Below are 16,147 nucleotides of genomic sequence, written 5' to 3' on the forward strand. Positions count from 1 at the left end.
CGAGTGTTCTCAGAAACGATCCCGGTGCCCTAAAGTTAAAATGCGAGTATCTTTTATCTGTTGCATTTTTAAATCTTACTTTTAAAGCTTCCTCTGTTAATAAAGCCAGAGCGAATCGATTCACATGATTCACATGAACCTGCACCTTTTAATCAAGTAAACCACCAGCAGGTTGAAAAAGTGTTGTGTCTCCTGATCGTGAGCGAATGTAAACAAATAAACAAACATTGTTGTGAGTAAAAGATTGGCACGGTTGCTGATTGGGGTCAAAGGTCACAAGATGGCGATGCTAATCCGTCCTGCTTGTGTTCAGCGGTTCAACTTCTTCATTGAGATATTTGGAGATTCAGGGTCGATGTGTGTGCGTCAAAGTTTCTTGAAGTACTTTATAACATTTTTATCACACCATGCTGGAAGTATGAGTAGTTGCAGGTTGCACTGTGTGTGTGTGTGTGTGTATTCATGGAAGCGGGCTTGGTGCGGGTGGAGTCTGGAGATCACAGAGGGAATGTGAGGAATGAGGCCGAGTTATCGGATGGAAAATATTTTTGGGGGATGACCGCAGTTGTGCGAGTGTTGTTGTGCTGGGAGGAGAGGAACATGGCAGGAGAGAGGAGGTGGCCTGCCCCTTTCTCTCTCTCTCTCTCTCTCTCTCTCTCTCTCTCTCTCTCGTTATTTTCAGTCCATTGTGTCTACTTCCTGTGGGTCAGGGGTTATTGGAGCAGGGAGTTGTAGCTTGGCCCGAAAGAGCGCGAGCACGAGTTAGAGAGAAAGAGAGAGGGAACTTGAATAGAAGTAGAACAGCAACAGCTCGCCGCCACCCCTTGTTTTTTTCGTCTCCTCCCGTCAACAATTAATCTCGACAGGTAAATACCCGCCTGCACGTTGCACTGGAATTGTTTGCCGCATCCGCTTCAGGTCTCTTTGGTCCCGTGGTGCGTCGTCTGCCAGGCTCTATCCTGTTTTTGTGCACCCGTTGCAAGCGACGCGCCGTTACCGAGACGGTTTCCGAGGCTCTGGATGGGGGACGGCAGGAGACGCACGATAGCTCGTAGTCGCCTCGACATCCTACTTTTGTAACGCGAAAGGCTTCCTGAGAGCGGCCATATTGGAGCCTGTGTTTACTGAGAGAGGAAACCTCCTCCTGCGTCGGTCAGTGCGGTTCAGGGTAAATTACATTACGCTGCTGGAGCGGAGGGGGAGCAGGGCCAGAGTCGGTACACTGCAGTGCAGCCATGCGGCCACGCGGCCTGCGCAGACGCTCCGTCGCCGGTGTTTACGCTCCTGAGTGACCGAGGTAAGCGAGCAGCGTTTTTATCGCAGTTGCAGTAAACAAACAAACAAACAAAAAATAAAAAGAATATGATGTGCAGGATTATGTTTTGGGGTTTGGAATTTGGAGGAAAGAACTGATTTAATTTCCCAAAACAAAGCAGGAGGATCGTTGAAGACAAGTGCTTGATGCTTTTTGATTTTGGATTCAAATAATCATTTCATTTAAAATTTTTCATTCCATGTGCCAGTGAGTGTGTGTGTTTTGCTTAAAACAAGGGACCAAAGAGTTTGAGTTGAATGAAGGAAATGCCCCCCACCCCCCACCCATCCAGCACACACAACACACACACACACACACACACACACACACACGTCTAAAGTTAGATGTGTCCAGCCATGCAGCTCACAAGTGTGACAATGGAGGCAAAACAGGAAGTCTTTTTCTTAGAGTGTGTGTTGGGAACAGATGATCAGGAAGATAAAAAAACGCCAACAAAGTGGAAACTTCCAGCGTGTGTGTGTGTGTTAAAAAAGACTCAGTTTTCCTGTATCAGAGGTGCATCACTGGACACTGCTCTGAGAGCTACAGGAAATGAACTGCAGTCTCCTAAGGCAGTGTTGTATGTGTGTGTGTGTGTGTGTGTGTTCTTGCCCTCTTTGATTCTCCCTCCAGAAATGCTCAGCAGGACTCAGTGTTAATGTTTAAACTCATGTCTCTTTCTTCCTCTGGCTGACGGTGAGCTGTTTCTTCCTCTCGCCAGCCGTCTGGTTAATGCCTCACTCGGGTTTGTGGGAACGTTTGTGCGCTCGTACGCTCGGTCGGCTCTGCCCCCGTCGGCGTCCCGCTCAAAGAGAAGGCGCGAGACAGATAGACGGGACGAAGCCGACCCAGACTGCTTATGAAACCTCTGGCGCTGCTGCTGATCTTTTTTCGGATTATCGATCCCCCCGCGTCGTCCGCCTTATCCGACGCCTCCGTTCTGTCCTGTTCCGTTCTGATCCGTCCTGCCTCCTCTGTTTGCTCTTGAACCGGGCAAGCACGGTCATGCTGGATTAACCAGCTTTCTCCATCTAATGGATCTTCTGACTTCTTGTGGCGTGAACCCGAGTAACCTTTCAGGTTTCGTTCTTTTGTAAACATTGGACTGACAATCAAATAGAGCTGCTTTTACAGGAGTTGGGATCGTACACCGCTGACTTGCTTTGCTCTACACTCTCGTTTTTTTTGTTTTTTTTTCCTCTGGATCCTTCGACTCGGTGCAGTTTTGCACTCATGACTCCATTCCATTACAGCGGTAAGTAGAACTGGTTGTTTTTAGGTATTGTACAGTACAACTGCTTTTTAATCACAGGAGGCCAATCGTGAAGTAATGGGTGGCGCCAACTTGTTTTTTTATTGCGGTATTATTAGCAATCGTGTAAATGTAAATCATTTTATTTTCATATCAATAAAACTCCGATCCTGGTGGGATAAAAGTTACAACCACACACAAGCTACCAGTTTTAAACCTCGCTGCTGGAAAATGCAGTTTGCAGATTAGTCTTAAAGTTAATCCAGTTATTGCTTTAAACTCTATTAAAGTCTATTCCCTTCATCATATTACTCATGCGTCTGCTGTATTATTGCTGTAATTCTGATGATAATCATACGCATTTATTGCCAATACGATCTGCTTATTGTCCTGCACCGACTAGGAATAAGACTGGGCATTATTCTTCAAAAGAAATCATATTATGATACTTGATTTTGATACTTGAAGAGAATTCTATACAATATATTATGGATATACAGTACACCATCTATCTCTTGAAACTCTTACTTTACTTTTACTGTACCAACCAAATCTGTTTAAATATTTTTAAAGCTTTCCAGACATCATCAGCTTGAAATCAGTGTTTGTAACCAGTTTAAGAATATAGCGTATCTCCATGAGGAGAGTGTTGTGATGCGGTTTATCACAGTGTTGTGGTTATATCATCACGTTGCCCCGCCCTGAATTCCTCGCAATTAAGAGCAACAGTAAAAGTCATTAAATTTCCGCAGAACACAGTCGGCCAGCGAACAGCCGCACGTGGAGGTGAGGAAAGTGCCGGCCAAGACGCGCTATCAGTGCTAAAAAATGTCTCGCTCAGGAGAAAAGACAAGTCAGTTTTTAGATCGAATCATATAAAAACCACTTTTCATCATTTTTAAAGCTTCTTATCTCCCGATCCAGGCTTAATTTTTTGTAAATTTGCATACACATTTATATTTTTATCAGATGAAAAGAAACACATTTGCCGAATGCAGTTTTATGTCCGTAGTGTCTGTAACTTTTTTATTTTTTATTTAAATCTTTCAAAGATCTCAACTGTCATTCAGATGAAACTTTGCCAGTTTAGATCTCACATAAAAAGACATTAAACCTAAAAAAAAAAATGTTTTATACTGAAATGTTAAATTGTTAGGATATTGCAACATGACTTTGACATGGTTACGGACACTACAGATTTTTTGCTTTTAAAGCAACATTTTTAATACAGGTCATACGCTTCTAGAAACTTGGACTGATTTTAGTATCAACACGTGATATGTGAAAATATGAATAATTTGCATTTTAAATAATTATTGTTTGAAGTGAGACAGTATAAACCTGAAAAATTTTCATTTTAAAATCATCCCTTTAAAACGGCTAAAGTTAGCAACTTGAAATTGGTAGGAAAGTAAGATCGGTCACTTCCATGTTGCATAAACTTCAGAAGTCGCTTCTTTGGCCGCACATTTTCTATATTTTATCGATAACATAAAAAAAATAATAAATCAGCACCGAGAACAGAGAAGTAAAAATAGAGCAAGCATCAGGTCTGAGCTTCAGGATTAATCCTGGGTCCTGTTGCGTTGTGTAAGATAGAGTATGGCTTCTAGCCGCTGTGTTTACGTGGCTCGAGACTGAAATGCTTTCGCGCGTTAGAGATTTTTAGTTGTGAGGGTGTTAGCATCACGCTGTTAATCACTTCAGCTCAGTTAACAGTGATGTCCGCACGTCAGAGCGTTCCGCGTCGGAGTGAAAAACACACAATGACGTTACCAACTAATCAACACTCAAACCCGTTAGTGCTGACTCGTGTATAGAGATGATGGACATTTTACGTGTGTGTGTGTGTGTGTGTGTGTTATGGTTAATGATGTTTAATCTTTCTGATCAGTCTTGGTACTTCGATGCGATATTGAGGTTTTTGTCTCCTTTTAAATGCGAGCTAAACCGGGTTGTTGCAGAGCGCTCGGAGAGCTAACCGCGTTATCCTTTTGACCTTTTGGCCTCGATGCTGAGCTGTTAAGGGCTTGTCTTGTCTTCATGAATAAGCGGATTGATGCTGGGTGTTCTTACAGGGATGGACCACGCAGCTGTTCAAGCTGTTCCCAAGGTCATCCTGCTCGACATGGAGCCCATCCCTTCTTTCACAAACACACACAAATCTCTGCCTTGGCTTTTCTTGTGTTTTTTTGCTTGATAGGTAGGGAGATTTCCATTTCCCTGATGAAAACTGAACATAAATCACTCTGGCGCGCGTCGGGGCGGTGGGATCGCTGAGGAATTCAAGTTTTGCGAGGGAGTGGAGTGACGGCTTCATCCAAAATTTTTATTCCCAGCTCCGTGTGTTCCTGATCTACACTCATCATCCCGGCCACAAAAATGGCGCTTATGCAGACGTGGTTATTCTTTTTGTTCCTCATTATTTTTGTGCAGAATTATGAACGTTCAAGCCTGAGTAGCTGAGCGGTGGGTTTACGTTATAACAGCTGTATTCAACTGTTTCCTAATCAGCAACTTTTTCCTTTTCTCTGTTTTAAAACTTCTGAAAAACCTACAGGGGTACCTCGGCATATAAACGGCAGAAATTTTGCACGAAATCAGGAGCATTCTCTGTATACAAGTGAACAAATCGAGCTGAAGCAAACGCCGGCTAAGTTGCGCGTACGTTTGGGAGACGCATAAAATTAGTTTGCGTCAGTGGGAAGCCAAGCAAAGCAGGTTTCCTTTTTTCTTTTTCCATTTTGCATTTTGTGTAAGCTTAAGTGAAGACAGCACCGCGGGACTCAAGAATGTTAGCAAGAAGAAAAGGGAGCCGCTTTCAGTTTGGGTTTTAAAGCAGCCAGTGCCAAGAGGAATCATAAACTAAGGTTAAGTCATGTTTAACGTCTATTTATTTTACATTTTACTTTATTTACATGTCTTTTCTAAATGATTTAATTGTTTTTATATGCAAAATTATGATTATGGTGTTGGAAATTGGTAACTTTGGTAATATTTTTGTGTGGCTGGAACGGATTATCTGCAGTTACATTATTTCCTATGGGAAAATGCGTTTCACAATACAGAATTTTCACCGTAGGAACTCGCCTGAGGAACGAATTAAATTGGTATTCAGACGTACCGCTGTACTCGTATTACTAAGAAACTACGACGTATTACTTAGAAGCTAAGCTCTATCCTTCAGACTTGGTCAAAAAAACTTTACATTAGCCCTGACACTGGAGACTCCTTCCAGAACTGTTAACTTTGTCGTCTAGTTAGCATTAAAGTTTAAGATCCGCGTATCTAATGACCGGGTTTTCAGCTCGAAGCCGCGTTGTATCTGAACAGTTGAGGCCCAAGCACCCAACAGTGGCACCCCGGGGATCCTGCGGCTCGAACTGGGCCCAACATCTTACCCACTGGTGATGCTCTCTTCATGCAATGGAAGATGCAGTAAGGCTAACAAGGCGACTAAGAAATCTGATTACTGACTTAAAAAACAGAATATTAAAACCACATCAGCTTCAATTATCTATCAATCCAATCAATCAATTAGTCATTCAATCAGTTAAGCAATAAACCCCAGGTCTCTGGTCCATAATCAATTTCCCAAACAGGACTCGAAGGCCAGTATCTCTCTCTGCTCAGGAAGCCTTGTTGATTTTATCTGATCGTCCTCAATCCATTAATCCGTGTTTCCGTGTTTATTTAAAAGACAAAAGGAAATAAAAACCACACGGCTCGTCTCAGGGCCGCCGCGGACGGCAGAGAAAGTCACCAAGACATTCAGGAAGTCAGTATTCACAGAGACGCACTGCGTACTCGTGTGTGTGTGTGTGTGTGTGTGTGTGTGTGTGACCCAGCTCTTAGCTGCTTGGCAACATCAGGACCACACACACACACTCACTCACACACGCCTCTTCCACTTCAGGGTGTGTTTGGAATTAGATTAGATTCAGTTCTAGTCTCTAGTCCACTTGGATTTCTGTGATTTTCTGTATATTTTTAAGGGATCGTAATAAGATAAGTGATGAGGAGAGAGAGAGCGAGTGAACACAGCCGTGAGGTAGAAGCAGTGGAATACAGAGAGCATGATTTTTTGATTAACATTTTTGATTAACATATTATTTAATAAAAGATGGAGAAAAGAATAGATACATTTTTTTGTGCCAATAAACGTATGGACATGCTGACTCCAAAATCTCCTTTTAAATTGTTTATTATGTTTATAATGGAGCTGGAAAGGGTGCAACGTGCTTGAAAAGCCCCTGCTCAAGCGAGTCAATCACGAACCGCGAGCGCTTATTAGCCTCGTTAGAAGCCGCGCGTGCCTCTGCCGCTGTGCTCGCGACAGGTCCAAACTTGGAAAACGTTAAAATCTCACCGTTTCTTTATAATTCTACAGGTGGCGCACTCGCACCCGAGTGCTAGGAGAGAATTATTTGCTAATTTTGTTTAGAAATAATAATTACGGTCGATGACGGAGATGTGTGCTGCCCTTAAAATTGTAACAAAATGTAATATAGAGAAATGATGGATGTTTATAACATCGTGATACAGAATCGCTGCGTGAATCGAATCGGCGTCGCTGCGATATCGAATCAGGTGATACAGGTCTCTGTTTTGCACGTTGCTTTTGTCCTAGAAATCAATAAGTGCTACGGGAGGTCGGAGGTTAAGTCATTTAGAGATGGATGTTGATTGTTTTCGAGGTTGGTGCAACAGCACTGAAGTAGTGTGTGCGTGTTTTTTTTTTTTTTTTTTTATAGATTGTAACATGTTGTTCTAAAAACCTGGCTGGAAAATAGTGTGTGCCAGAGTAAACAAATAACAATGTAGTCACAGAATCCTGGTGTGTGTGTGTGTGGGGTGATTGCGGGATAAGTGTCCTTCCCCCCAACCAAAAAAAAAAAAAGATCCTTGTAAACTCTGAGTCCGCTCTTTCCTGGTAGGTCAACAAGTGGGGACTTGGATGGAACTCGGTCAGTTCTGGTAAGAGATAATCTGGAGAGAAAGAAACGTCAGGAATGTTGTGTTGGAGCGGAGAACTGGCGGGCTGTGGAGACCGGAGTGACGAGATGAAAATACTTCACATTTCTGTGGTTTGTGTTGTTCGAAACGAGCTTTCAGATACTTACTGTAGGTAAGGGAAGTATTCAAGTAGAATACGTGTGTGAGTGTGTATGTGTGTGTTTGCATGCACAGGCCATGTGTTCGCACGTTTTTGCAGGTGTTTGCCTGGTCAGTGATCGTATCCTGTTCTCGTGTCTTCTACATTACCCACAATGCTGTTCAGTCTGCATTAGGAGTGAATCCTTGCTTCGTGTCCACCTAAAACAGACACTGAAGCAGCCAGGATTTATTCTTTCGGTCTTTCCGTCTCATTTCCGTCCGCTTGAGCTGGCCGAGCCGCGTCTCCGCTGAGATGATGAGAGACGCTCCGTTTTGCAGTCCAGATCGCGCTGCATGCATGTGTTTAACTTGTTTACATGACCGTGATTCCAGATGCTGTATCAGTCTCACGGACGCACGCACGGGAAAAAAAAATGATGAAGCAGTTCACCAATCAGACGAGAGATTGGCGAATGATTCCGTCGTCCACCTCCATCGCTTCTCTCATCTCTCTCCCTCATTCACGCCGTTCCCATATTAGCGCGCGCTCGACATCACAACGCTGGCTCGCTCAATTCCAGCCAATCAGAGACCAGAGGAGGGACAGAACTGACCAATGAGAGTCTGGGGGACGAGTACCTTATAATGATCTGATGGCTGATTTTGATGCTCTCTGTGTCCCTCGCTGTGTGTGCATCAAACCCCGTTATATTTTCTTCTGTTCTTGTGTTTAGCAGAGAGCATACGGAGGAGTCGGTCATAGAATTGTTATTATTGCTGAGAAAATTCCTAACAAACTTTACGTAATGCTAATACAAAGAATAATCATAAACTAAATGCACCTCCAGGGTCCGGGTTCGATTCCCGCTTCAGGTTTCTAAAATAATCGTTACAAGACGTGAAGGTCCTGTGTGGATGGCATTATGGTGGAGAAATGAGAATTGTGTGAGAGACTCGTGACCTCATGGAGTAAAATCGCGGTTCGTGTGATAGCATGCATCGTGTCGCCCTAACCGTAACTCTGCTCACCGCTAAGGATTCGTTATTTGAAGGGAAAGGAGTTGCTCAAGCGTTTTTTTTGGGGGGGGGGGAATAAATGTGTGTTTTTTTGGGGGGTTGTGATTTCCTTTAAGTAGGAACTGTGAGGTCATGATTACTCCACACAGGAAGCCGTTACAGGCAGGAAACCCTTCATATCAGGTCTGTGCATTGAAACCGCCGTCCCCTGGGTAAAGCCACACACTCCTTAGACCTCTAACACACGTCCCTGCTGTCCGGCGGCTGTTGCACTTTCAGAGGTACACCAACAGGTAATGCTGCTCTTTCTATCTTCTGTTTAATAAGAACCCAGGCAGCTTGCTTTCTTTCTTTCTTTTTTTTACCCCATCTTTCTCCTCCATGGTAACGTATTGATTGATAGTTTTTTGTTCGTTTCTCCCTCCTACTCTCTGTTGGACCCGTGAAAGTGTTGCGTGGCTGCCAAGGCGTACGGAGAGCAGGCCGGGTCAGTCGTTCTCTCTGCTGCTCTAATTTAATAACCTCCAAGGACCGGAGCGAGCCTGAGGCTCAGTACATCATGCTTTGTCACTGTTTATGCGCTGCTTCCAGCATGGCCTGTTTTTACTCCCGAGCGTGGGAGTGTGGAGCGCGCGCCAGGGACGGGTGATGACCCGAGAACAGAACGGCAAGCGCAGTACGGCTGTACGGTCTATAAAGTCGATGCTTAAACGGCAACGGAGCTGTGTCATGGAAAGATAATGTCTGTACGTTTCAGGAAAGAGATATACACGGAGATATTCCTCCGCGCGGACGAGAACGAAGGATTCATGGTTCCAGTTATCGCAAACGCTTGATGTCGCGCAGTTATTACTGTCAGGGGTGGCACAACCAGGGGGCAATAACTTTTTCACATAGGATACTCAGGCAGGTTTGGACAGCATGTTTTTTCCCCTTAATAAATGAAATCATAATTTGAAAACTTGAAAGCATTTTGTATTTACTCGGGTTATCTTTGTGTAATATTAGAATTAGTTTGATGATCTGAATCATTTACGCGTGACGGATATGTTAAAAAGATGTAAAATAAATCAGGAAGGGGCAAATACTTTTTCACAGAACTCTATGTACATTACAGAAGCTCACAAAGGTTTGCAACATGTTTTGAGAAACGTTACATAGTTTTACAGTTTATAGTTTCGGTGTAGCTCGTATTAACCGTTTCGACTACCAGATATTTAAATTATCGATTATTGAAACGATTAATCGAGTAATCCGATTATAAATGACTGATTTACTCAACCGCTCTTAATAAACTATCCGCTTTTATTTTGTTTAGCTCGAGACTCCGCGCGACCTTGAATATCGGATAAAGCGGTCTAGACGATGAGTTAATAAGGTGTTCTCCACCTACGTGATGTCACAGGTCATGTGCGAATTAAGCGTGATGACATCATCAGCTAATCGACAATTAAATCAGTTGCTAACTAATTGATCGGTTTTAGTCAATTAATGGCGATTAATCGTTGCACCCCTGCTCATTAATTTCAACTGATTTATCAAATAAAGAATAAAACCCCAAATTGGTAAAGATCATATGATCAAAGACACGTCATACATTTTATACACGTGTAGTAATGTTTAACGTTTAATACTTTTTAAGTTCCTGTTATCCGTCCCGGTGTAACGGCTTTAACTCGTTCCAGCAGTAATTAATAAGAGGATTTATCTCGTGTGTTTATTCCAAGCATGACGAGCCTGGGAGTGTTTTTGTGGTTTGTGTCGGAGGGAATTCGTCCTCGCAGGCTTGCGCTCCAACTGACCGTGAGACGCAGAAGAAACCCCCCCCCCCGGGTACAGAACCTGCTCATGTTCCCTCCCGCTCGCCGTTTGGTTTGGAGGTGTCTGTGTCCGTGTCCTCCGTCGCAGGTGTTTCTGCTTCTCGTTCGAGGGGGACAGATTTGAGATTGTAATTTAAGGCCATGGAGAGTTTTTGAAGGACATCAAGAAACGACTGGAAGATAAGTCTTTATACGCTCCAGGGCCGCGCTGAGAACAGGCTGAGACGAGGACAAGGCCGACCGCGGAGCTGAACTCCTACTTTTTTTTTTTCATAACATTTTCAAGGTCAAACAGCTCTCGCGCCATTTCTCTCTTTCTCTGATTTTGTCTGTCTTTTTTTTTTTCTTTCGCTTTCTCTCTTTTACTCTGTCTCTTCTCTCTGTTGCCTCACTTTCTTCTTTTCTGGACGTACTTTCTGCTCTCTCTCTCTCTCTCTCGTTCTTGTTCTCCCTCAAGGTTTGAGATTTGATGTGCTTTATTGTCATGACAAATATTAACATTCGTAAATATGCCAAAGCTCTGAAGAAACATAACAGAAATGGATAGATAAAAAAGGAAAAAAAGTAGTAATCATAAAAGCTAAAAAAGGGCAAGAAAGATAAAATTCTCTCTCTCTGCCTTTTTTGTTTCTGTCTTTCTCTGTCTCTCCTTCTGTTTCTTGCTCTTTATCTGCTGTTGCCTTTCTGCTTTCTCTCCCCATGACCTCTCTCTTTTTCTCTCTCTCTCTCTCTCTCTCTCTTTCTCTTTCTGTCTGTCTGTCCTCAGCAGTCCATAAGTGTTTTTTTTTCTTTCTTGCTCCTGATACACACAGTGCTGTTTGGACATTCAGTGCTCAAGGCCAAAGCTGGCGCTGCGAAAACACGACAGCTTTTTAAAGCGAACATGCGAGAGCGAGATGGACAAGCCTGCAGACTGCAGAGAAAGAGAGAGGACCCGCCCTGCTGACGCTCCGTCACCGTGACCTTTCCAAAGCCGAACCATTTCGTTTGCGCATCTGCCTCCGTCACGCCGTCGCGCTCGCCGTCTTCGGACGTGTGAAAAGCGGACGTAAAAATAGGCACAGATGTAAAAACCCCTGCCTTTTCCCCCTCTTACTTTTAACCGAAAACAAAGGCCGATTATTCCGGCTGTCGGCGGCGAACACAGAGGCGCTTTTGTGGCCCTTCGTTGCGCGTTCCCCTTCTTTCGCCATGCACCTCGTCAACTCGGCCTCGGTGGCCAAAAACTCTGACGCCGTGGAGCCGGATTCTTTTAAGAGCATCATTGTTCCTCCTCCGGCTCGGGGGCTTTCTGCACCGCTGGCTGGCAGGGGAGATTTTAGAGATAGTGCCATGGGGGAGGCGTTCAGATCATGATGATGACGATGACTTATATGATGATGGTGATGATGACGATGATGAGATCCTAGAATTGTTGCGCCGGTTGACGACAGCGCTGGGAATCTCGAGGCCACGCTCGGCTCTATAGTGATTCAGAAACAGATTAAATAATCGTTACACATTTCATTCTTTTAGCCTTCGTGGATTTTTTTCCTTCTTTTTTTTCAAATTGGTACTTTAAAAAGACTTTGTGTGAAAGTGTGTTTGTGTGTGTGTGTGTGTGTGTTGCACTAGGTTGTGTATGGACTTGTCAGTTTTGTTTTTGTTTCTTTTTTGTGTTTTGTGTCTTTTTTTTCCATCCATGAACAGAAGTGTGTGATCAGCTGAGTGCCAGAAGGGAGCAGAGTGTGTATGTGTATGTGCGTGTGTGTGTGTGTGTGTTTTTGACTGTGTGCAGGTTCAGCATGCTTCAAAGCCACAGGGAAATGAGATGGTTAGCCACGGTCTGTGGATGAGAAGCACTTGAGGAGAAAAGCTTGTTTTTTTTTTTTTCTGTGTGTGTGTGTGTGGGAGGAAACACACTATCCTATTCTGAGTGAACTGAGATTTGGAGAATAACTCGCACATCTTGCTTCTCTTTGCGCTTCAGCAGTTAGTTCCGAATGTACGGGTGTAAACCGTCCTCCGCGGGTTTCTGTACCCGAGTGAACGCGTGCCTCATCACACCGCGGCCTTTAAGCTTACCTGACTGCTTTCCGTTCCCGTTAAGAGCGGTATATATTTGCGTTGCGGCTCTGAGTGCTGCTAAGTGGAGCCGCGCGTTCGATTTCCGCTTTACATTAGCCGAGCCATTAGCGCTGAGGCCAGAATACGACGATGTACAGTATATAGACACACACACACACACACACACACACGCCATAGGAGTCACTAAACAAGAAAAACTGCAGCAGGAGGAGTTAAAGAACTTAGGAACAGACAATGGGGCAACACCGCTGACCGAGCAAACAGCGTTTAGCTTCAGTAGAGCCGCGATGCAGCTGATCTGATTAATCTTAAGCAGCTCTATTTCTTACAGAATTACAATATTAAAAAGTTCAGAATTCATTTCTAAACATTAAAATGCCATGTAACATGTGGTCTTGATAGTTTAACTGTACCGTCAATAAACTTTTTTTTTGTTCCGCTCATCTCTCCAGTCCAGTAGGTGGCGCTTTTGCGCCTTCCAATCAGCTGTAAATTTAAACCGCGAGAAAGAATTGCTAAACGTGCCATAAAACATTAACCGTTAATCAATTAATGACCGCTAAGAATTTAAAGGTTTGTTTTTCACTAATAACGCTAGCTTAGCTCTCCTGACTAGCCGGCTAGTCGTGCTCCAGCATGCTTCCTAATAATAAACGAATTTTTTTTTTTTTTTTTGGTCTTTTGATCAGAAATAAAATAAAATGTTGCATTCTCAATAAAAAGATCCCCAACACGTCTACATACACAAATTTTGGCTACAGTTCCAGTAATCAAAATATTACAATGCAGCTAAAGACATCATAATAAACAGAATGAGCAGCTCACCTCTTATATCTTCCAGTCGGAGTCGTTCGTTCTTTTAAATCTGTTGCACCGCATAGCGTCGATGGGAGTCACGTGACAAAAAAACTAACGACTCAGGACTGAAAAAAGACTTAAAGGTAACTACTCATTTCTGTTTCCTGTACATAACCCACGGAGGTTTTGCGATGATTTGCGTCTGTGCGCCCAGTAAAAAATAAACAAATCACTCTCCGAGATACTCGTTCATCGGAGTCTCGTTAAAGACTCGTTCAAAAAGGACGAATCGTTCATGAACGAACCCTCACTAGCTCCTATTTCAGTTTGGGTTCATTAGCAACCCTGTACACATTTCACACTTTTCAGCTTGACCTTTTCTATTGTTGTATATATTTTTTCTTTTATTCTCTTTGAATATTTTTAATTATTATTATTAATTGATTTATTCTTGCAGAGATCCCGCCCTTCTTCTTTTCAGGTCACAGGAGGTCGTATAAGCATTTCCCTGCATACAAAAAAAACAATTGTAATTTTATTTATTTAAGTATTTTTTTTAATATGGACTGTCAATTTAAAAAGCACTTTGGAATATTTTTTTTTTGGGCAGCATGGCGGCCTACTGGTTAGCACGGTGTCCTCACGCTTTAAAGGTCGAGGGTTCGATTCAGACCTCGGGGTCTGTGTGTGTGTGTGTGTGTGTGTGTGTGTGTGTGTTCTCGCCATGTTTGGTGGGTTTCCTCCGCATACTCCGGTTTCCTCCAACAGTCCAAGACATGCAGATTAGGTTACGTGTGTGTGTGTGTGTGTGTGTGTGTGTGTGTGTGCGCGCACTCTGCAATAGATTGGGTGTTACCTTGCCATGCCTCCTGTACAGGAGTGAGTAAGATGTATTTTTTTTCTTTTTTCTTTCTTTCTTTCTTTCTTTCTTTTCTCCCCCTAAGTATATCATCCGTTATTTATTTTGACAGAATCCCTCTGCTGCTTGAAATTAATCCAGTGTTTACATGTGTGCGTGTATGTTTTTTTTTTTTTCCTTCCCACAACGTAATTGCATCCCTAAAGTCAGCAGAAGACTTTCCCAACTTGTGCAAACTCGGTGACGCTGCAACTCCGTGTTTCCAGGCGGTTTGGCTTTGTTCGGCTGCCTGATCTGCAGCGGAGGTATTTATACGGTGCAGAAGAGAGGAGGAGGAGGAGGATGAACAGGCGGGTGGCAGGTGCGACCCAGCCCAGGACTTTGCCCCGACATGTCACACACACAGCACATACTCGCCGCACAAAAGGCATCCCGACACGCCCTCCCCGTGTGTGTGTGTGTGAGAGAGAGAGAGAGAGAGAGAGAGAGCGCGAGACACTGAAAGTGAGCTAAGGACTCAAATCCAAGGCGCCTAATGCAATTCCTCATTACAATTTCATTTCTGAAACCCGATCCCGTTTGTAACATTTCCTCACACTCACTGCTGATTTATAGTGATTTATTCATTTATTTTTTCTCGTTTATTTTTTTTTGTTACAGAATGCGTCATTTAGCACATGTTTTTTTTGTGTTTTTTTGCTCTTATTAGGACAATCTGTTGCTCAGCCCTACCGTGTCGCTTCTTATAGACGTGCAGAGTTTGGTTATGCTCGGCAACGGCCCTCTGAGGACGTCCCTGAGTGGGTATAGGGTGTGTGTGCGCGCGCGAGTTAACTCGGATCTTTATGTGTGCGAGAATCGTACAGAGCCGAGAGCAGCAGGTGCGGGGAATCGAGAGATCGATTGAGCTGAGAGAGAGGAAAGGGATGAGGTCATACACTCTGGGAATGTGCTAGCAGGGGGAGGTGTGTGTGTGTGTGTGTGTGTGTGTGTGTGTGTGTGTGTGTGTGTGTGTGTGTGTGTGTGTGTGTTAATGCCCTGACAGTCTAGTTCTGTTATTAGGAATATGTCGTCATGCTTCTGGTCGTTGACCCCCGTGGCCGCGCTCCTCTTTTATCTGCAGTAATCGGCTTCTTCTTCCCCCGATAATGAGAGCCGCGCTCTCCGCGTCCACGCAATCGCACAACGCGATAAACACCGCGGCAGGTCGCGGTACTGCATGTTTGCCTTTTTTTTAAGGCTTTATTCCTTTTAATGAAGTTCTCGTTCACTCAGAGCCCGTTTAAACTTCGCAGCGTTCATGACGTCAATGCCTTAAAATATAATCAGCAGATTTTTACCATCCGCCAGCCGTTACGTAACTCTGCTTGTTGTGTAACTGCAGTCAGGGCTGGGCGATACGTTCTGTAAGGAGACGGAAGATAAAACAGTACTGTTTATATTCATGTTGCATTACATAATGTCTTTAATGCATGGAGATGGGCCAGGGTTCGTATTTCTCCTCTCTCACTCTCCACTCAGCCACGCCCTCACTGTCCCTCTGTGTCTCCACTCGGGCCCGCCCCCCTCTCTTCCTCTGTGTGTGATACACACCCTGGCTCGGCCCTGCCCTGTCCGATCGGCCCCGCCCTCATTATCCCGCTGTGTCTCCGATCAGCCCCGCCCTTTTTTTTATCCTTTTGTTTCTTCGCTCCGCCCCGCCCTCATTCTTCCTCTGTGTCGCCAATCAACCGCCTCCCTCCCTCTTTGCTTCTCCACCCAGCCCCGCCCTCACTCCTCCACCAAGTTTATAATCGCACTAGGCATTACGTTCAAAAGTCAAAAAGTCATGTCCTTCAGCTCGGAATCTTCAGCGCCGTAAACTGCAATGTGTTATAGTATAGTTTGTGCTGCGAAGCCTCAGAGTTCTAAGACACTCTTTC

The 16,147-nt window shown here is 44.1% G+C and overlaps 1 protein-coding gene across 7 annotated transcripts in view; it reads left to right on the plus strand.

Moving 5' to 3' along the window:
• Positions 1–16,147, plus strand: part of gab1 (GRB2-associated binding protein 1) — a 66,010-nt gene that overhangs the window by 18,762 nt on the left and 31,101 nt on the right. Inside the window, exon 1 of one of the 7 annotated variants that reach the window (XM_053501539.1) lies at positions 765–866. The exons of 3 other annotated variants lie outside the window; for them this stretch is intronic. The gene's annotated coding sequence lies outside the window, so the exon portion shown is untranslated. Of the gene's footprint in view, positions 1–764; positions 867–940; positions 1,298–2,313; positions 2,571–8,958; positions 8,975–16,147 lie in introns of those variants that run through there. 3 more of the 7 variants (XM_053501537.1, XM_053501538.1, XM_053501540.1) reach the window with 3 other exon arrangements.

Source organism: Clarias gariepinus, chromosome 8, assembly GCF_024256425.1.
Source record: "Clarias gariepinus isolate MV-2021 ecotype Netherlands chromosome 8, CGAR_prim_01v2, whole genome shotgun sequence".
NCBI lineage: Eukaryota > Metazoa > Chordata > Actinopteri > Siluriformes > Clariidae > Clarias > Clarias gariepinus.